This window comes from Neopsephotus bourkii, unplaced genomic scaffold (genome assembly GCF_033783945.1).
Source record: "Neopsephotus bourkii isolate Nb327-2 ecotype Australia unplaced genomic scaffold, CSIRO-AGI_Nbou_v1 NB_1298, whole genome shotgun sequence".
Lineage (NCBI taxonomy): Eukaryota > Metazoa > Chordata > Aves > Psittaciformes > Psittacidae > Neopsephotus > Neopsephotus bourkii.
The window spans coordinates 830,761-836,899 of NW_026901782.1; the positions used below are offsets into that span (position 1 = coordinate 830,761).

Consider the following 6,139-nt stretch of genomic DNA (forward strand, 5'->3'; position numbering starts at 1 on the left):
TTTAAACCACAACAGGTGGTCTCATGCGGTTCCTCTCCCTGACACTGTAAAAAGGTTCAGTGTCCGGAGTGAAGCAGGACAAGTCTGAATACAAGTTTGACTAAAGACATCCTAGGGCAGAGCTCCTGAGTGGTAAAACTGTTAGGAGCCACTTAGTCCATTAGTCTCCTTGAAATCTTTCCTTTGTGAGCTGCTTAAACCCCACTGATATAGTGATTTTGCTTGTTTCCGTGCTGTCCCTGCGAGGGTTTGAGGCTTTGAGGAAGAGCTCTATACTTCACTTTGCTTGGACTTGTCTTTACCAGTGCTGGGCACCCCACTACATACAACACTAGCTCCTTGTTTGTTGTATGGTGCAGCTTCACAGTTGGGTGAAGGTATGCTGTCACCATAGTGGTATAAAACTTACATAAATCAGTCATTTGGATCAGTCTGGTTGTTGTAAGAACATATGGAATTATGTATATATGCTCAAATGTTAAATTTCTACACTGGTACACATCAGGGCCTCCCGCTACACTTTATTTTCTGACTGCTGCTTTTTTGCGTCCTCTGGCTCAGTAGCTGTTCAACTTGCTTACGAGCTGTTTTCAGCATGATCTGTAAAGAAACATTTTAAAATCAGAAAAAGACAGTCTTGCTGCTTTCCATCCTACAGGGGAAGACTTGAAAGAGCTTTACATAATTCCCTCCCTCCATTTTGTTTTGACATCTGTGACAAGGACACAAGCTCTGTCACAATGGACCAGATAACAGACCAGAAAGCACAAAGGCTTTGGGATTCCTGTGGCTGGATGAAGGTAGGAGATAGTATTTCCACATAAATGTTCAAGGCCAAGTTGGAGGGAGTCTTGGTCACATGGTTTATGTGTGGCGCCCCTGCTGAGGCAGGGGTTTGGAACTAGGCAATTTCAAGGTCCTTTCCAACCCAAACTGTTCTATGATTCTATAAATATTTCCTGTGAACTGAATCCTTCCACATTCACAGGCCTACTGATGATGTCTCGCAATACAGCTTGAAGTGTCCAAAACACTGAGAAACAGCAGAAGTGAACTTGGATTCAACAGGAGCATCAGATGTGTTTACTTAGTGGGTCTCATTTAGAGCTTTTGTAATGGAGTACAAGCATTCCACTGGAAGAGAAACGGGGCTTGAATTTTTAGCAGACATCCCTCCTAGGGGAACTGTATTTGGCCTTGGAGTTATATTGGTGTAAGTACAAGTAAATATGCTATAAAATGCTCATCATCAGTTTAAACTTTTATTAGAACTCTTCCTTTTGAATGCCAGTCACTGTTAGAATGTGCAATGCAAATGCTACACTGCAATGCCTATTTATCACTGGCAACCAGCAGCTGAGGAAGCTGTTTAATTTCTTAAACACACAGTCCAGGTGAAAATGTCACATCTGCCATCTTTCCATCTTTCAGGTGTAAATATCACATCTTTCTGCCGTGGGGAGCAGTGGCATTCCCATATTCACCTGCACATGCCCTGAAACTACTGCCTCCTACCCAGGCCATATGTAATAGCTTTGACACATTCACAAAATCTTTCTGTAAGCCAGACATTTTAAGCATTAAGTGGTTAAGCTAACTGATACTTGTATGCAGTCACACCTATGCATGCAGGCACTGCACAGAATTCTAGTACATTGCTGCTCTTTTCCTTCTATCAGCAAATTTATCTGGACTACAGCAAAACCAGGAACTGTCTTGCTAATCTCCTTACCTTTCCAGACCACTCCACTTTGGGGTCAGTACTCAGAGGTTATCCCAGATCTACCCTAACGAGAGCTTTCTCCTTCTCAGCAGTCAGTTCTTAATGTTGGTTAGGATACCAGATGTTGGTATAAAGCTAAAAATGCCATAGCTAACTCTTTCTCTCCTACTTTTCTGGCAAAACCTTGATGAAGAATTTGAGCCAAACCAAACACTGAAAAAATCATCAAACCATTCTGTCCTTTTATTGACCACAAAGCCTTGTAATGGCATGGTTCCAGTAAGCATACTGTTCTTACAGGACCTAAAGTCACAGTGTACTAGGAAATGGAAACAGCTTTTAAAGATTCTCTGAATTCCATCTCTCTTTTCTCTCAGAAGAGAACAAATTAAAAATAATTTATCCTTTCTTGAAATTATTGAGACTGGAGGTTACTGCTGAACCAACTGATACTCCTCTACTTGATAACAACAAACGTGGCTTGTTTTACTCCATTCCATGTGAATGAGTGAGAAACACGGCATCCCAAGCACTGTTCAGCAAGGAGATATCAGGGATGTATCTTGTTTACTTAAAAAGCCCTTTTTCTGCAATGAGGAAGAAGCGAATAAAGCAATACCTGCTCATCACTGTAAACTCTCTTTCCTCTGCTCCTCAGATATATTTTATACATGTTTCTCACGGCCATGCTACAATACTTGTTCAGGCTATGAGAGAGGTTTTTATTACCCTTTGTTACGCCTTTCTGCCCTTTAATTCTCTGCTATCCCCACCCTGTTTCAAACACTAGGCAGGTTCACTATGAATTCAAATCACTGAGTGACCCTATTTGACCTTTTTGAGTGCTGCTGTGCCTATTCTTACACTGGATGCTGCCATCTGATACAGTAGACAAGCTCCTCTTCCACAGCATAGTGATTAATCTTTGGATCTATATGCCTCTATTTCAATAAAATTTAAGATGACTGCTACCTTATGTGCAGACACCTCACTTGTTGGGATCCTGGGATGCTATGATGAGGTGGGACAATGGAGTCACATGCCCCAGTCTCCACATCTGGCCCAAGATCTTCAGGGGTCACAGGAGGCCTTCATGGCTAGGTCTTTTTTTCTTGAGGACCTTTGTGAGCAAAAGGGCCTTCCAGAAGCCACTGCAGAACCTCATCAACTCTAGCACTACCCAGAGTAAGTGCAGCATGGGAAAGCGTGGGAAAGCATTGTTCTGCAGTGCCTGTATCTGCTGTGCAGGGGTGGGGCTGAGAAAACAAGTGTAACTCCTATAGTGTTACAGAGACTGCTAGCATTCATTGAAGTGTCTGTGGTGTGCATCTCTGTGTACATCACACATTTTCAAACTTACAAGGACATACGGTTTCTGCTGTAAAAAGCCCATAGTATAAAGTGGCAGGAGAAAGCTGGCAGCATGGGATATAAAGCCCAGGGATTGAGAGTCATGTCCTGGCCACGGCTGCTGAGCAGCAATCCTGCAGTAAAGTAGGTTATATCTCATCTGTCCCTTTCTCTTCTGTCCTTACAGGTTTTAGCCTGCATAGCTCAGACAAGCACAGAGCCACTAATGTATTAGCAATTGAAAAAAAAGGAATTGGAGGGTCAGTACAGGCTAACCTGGAGGGAAGGCACTGCTCTGACTGCAAACATACAGACCTGCCGAGTGTGCTAGGTGGCTCTGTTGGGTTCAGCAGCAGGTGTCTCTCCTGAAGTCATTTGCTGTAATATTTTTAGCTGTTGTTAGTGATGCATGAGTAGTGAATTTGGATTGGCTTGGGCCCAGTCTTGCCTCATCTCCCCCTTCGTTCTGCAATGACACAAGAGAAAACTTCAGTGCCTAGAGGAAGCTAGTTATGACTGCAACACTGCTAATGACAAGCAGTCATCCAGGTTTTGGGTTTTTGTTCAGACACCCTCTTCTAACAAAAAAGTAGGTCTCGCATGAAACAAATCTCTCTCTTACATTTTCTTTCTGAATGTCAGAAGGCAAGCAGTTTTACATTCTCAACTTACAAGCTTTTAATTTTTCAGCTAAAGAATGATCAAGATTGACATTTGAAAATGTGTTTTTAAAAACAGATGTTTCTGGTTTTCACTTGCCCATTTAAAATACAGTATCCCCTTTTACTGTGGCCTTCAGCTGAGCCCTTTTAATTGTGGCTGTCAGCCCACAGACTAGACCTCTAAAACAACTTAGTAAGCTGATTGGCACTACCACTCAACCTGTAGCTCTATGTTGGCAGAGTGCTGTAAAAGGTGGCATGCTTGGGAGCCCTCCCCACTGCCATTCACCTGGGCTGTGAGTACCTGCAAATTGGGAATTCTGGCTCATTTTACAGCAGAAAAACTGTCAGTGTAAGCAGCCAGTAGAGCCAGTGAGCACCATATGTTGTAATGTACAGGAAGAGTGTATTCTCACTGTCATCTAGGAAAACAGGGAATAAAATTCACATTCATGGTGTGGCTGGAAGCTAGAGGAGGGACAGATGCATGTAAGCACCTTGGCTCTGAAAAGAGGTTATCTGTCTGCCGCTTTCTCATCCTGGTGATAATCTTTGGCAGAAGGGGAAGGACAGGGGATGTACATCCACAATACAAACACATCTCCCTTTTTATTTCCTTTTCCAAAGCTTCTTGGTGGCAGCACATGCATTTATTCAACTGTTCTTGGTCTGTTGGAGAGACAACTTGGACAACAGAAAGGGTTTTGTATACACCTATACAAAGCAACCCACACCCAAAAGAATGAGATGCCCAAACACATCAAGGCTTCTTGTGCAGCCGCAAAATCACTGCTCACGAGCTGTACTGATAAGGTAGCATTACATCTGTCACCAGGTGATATACCTGTCATTTCAGATAAGGGCAGAGCTGGCATCACACCTGTGGGAACAGGTGTATAGGTAGCATAGGTAGCATAGCCCGGCAGCTCAATCTATACACACATAGTAAGCAGCTGCACTTGAGCAGCTCGAGGGCTGAATTGCTGGGTGCTCAAGCTGAAGTCACATGTGGCATCTTTTCACTCACTTCAAATCCCTCCTCCATGGATACAAACTGCAAGACTCAGTTTCGGCAAACCAGTGAGAAAGAAACATCTTTGACCTCCTTCACTGAAATCGTCAGTCCTGCTTCCTGATGAGTGATGCAGCCACTTTTGACCTGCAGCAGCATGCTTGATTTCCTCAATTTGGCCCAAGTCCTCCCATGACTTCCAAGAAGCAGGAGCAGCAATGGCCAGTTCTTCATCACAGAGGGACCAGAGAAACTTACCATAACAAAGCTGGCTTTAGGGGACCAAAACTTCCCAGCTTGTGGAGGTGCATGAGTGTAGCGCTGACTGGAGGCACAACTCCAACAGGTGTAAACTGACCACAAGACCCATGCTTTGAGCAGAGGGGCTTAGCCACGAGGTTATTTTAGAACACCGCGACTCAGCAGAGTCCGGATCTGGTACAGAGTGTCCCGTGTCAGAGAAGGCATCATTTCAGTTGATGACAAATTTCTCTCCAATTAACACCAACAATTTTTAATGAAGATGACCATTTAGCTCCTCCCAGAATACTTGAGCTCCAGTCCTCTGTGGTGCTGTGTATTGGCTTACCACGCAGCTGCTCTTCCGTGTTTAATTAGCAGGTGTGAAATCAGTTGTGTTGCTTAGAGAAAGAGCCGTCCGAGTTACAGCTCTGCGTGCCTGCACACAGCCAGCCTCGGTGAGCTGAGCATGGATTACACACTGCCATCTAGCGATGAACGTCCCTTTTCCCGCCGCACAGAAGCAGAAAATTGCTGTCCCGAAGGCTTTTAATTGCCCGAGGCTGCAGTCTTAACGTAGGCTTACATCCCGTGACCTGGCGAAGGACAGGGGTGGGTGACACGTGTAATGGAGCACAGAGTGCTAGCCCCGAGGAGCTTACATAGGACAGCTGATGTAAACATTTGGCATCCCGGGGTAGGGTTCCTGGCTAAATTTGGCGAAGCTTCTATTATCTCTCCATGCCAAGTTCTTACACACATCTAAAGTAAGTGCGTACATACTCAATTTTGTCAATCTTCTCCTGAATGTTCACATGCACATGCTCTTGTGTGCCTCTCACATGCTAGGATGCTTTTTCCTTTTTTAATTTTTTCCTTTCTATGTGTTTTTCTTTTCCTGTGGTTTTTTATATTTTTTTTTTTCCTAGAGGCCCTACAAGAAATATGGAGAGGGACTTTTTCTAAGAGCATGTAGTGACAGGACAAAGGGGAATGGCTTTAAACTGAAAGATGGGAGATTTAGATTAGACGTTAGGAAGAAATTCTTCACTCTGAGAGGATGATGAGACACTGGCACAGGGTGCCCGGAGAAGCTGTGACTGCCCCATCCCTTGCAATGTTCAAGGCCAGGCTGGACTGGGCTTGGAGCAG

General features: G+C 44.2%; 1 long non-coding RNA gene across 1 annotated transcript; it reads left to right on the forward strand.

Annotated features, from left to right (window-relative positions):
* Nucleotides 1–580: 580 nt before the first annotated feature.
* On the forward strand, nt 581–2,070 carry LOC133219069 (uncharacterized). The gene is made up of 2 exons (XR_009727346.1): nt 581–1,394; nt 1,432–2,070. It is a non-coding gene; the product is annotated as an uncharacterized LOC133219069 (long non-coding RNA).
* The last annotated feature ends 4,069 nt before the right edge of the window (nt 2,071–6,139 follow it).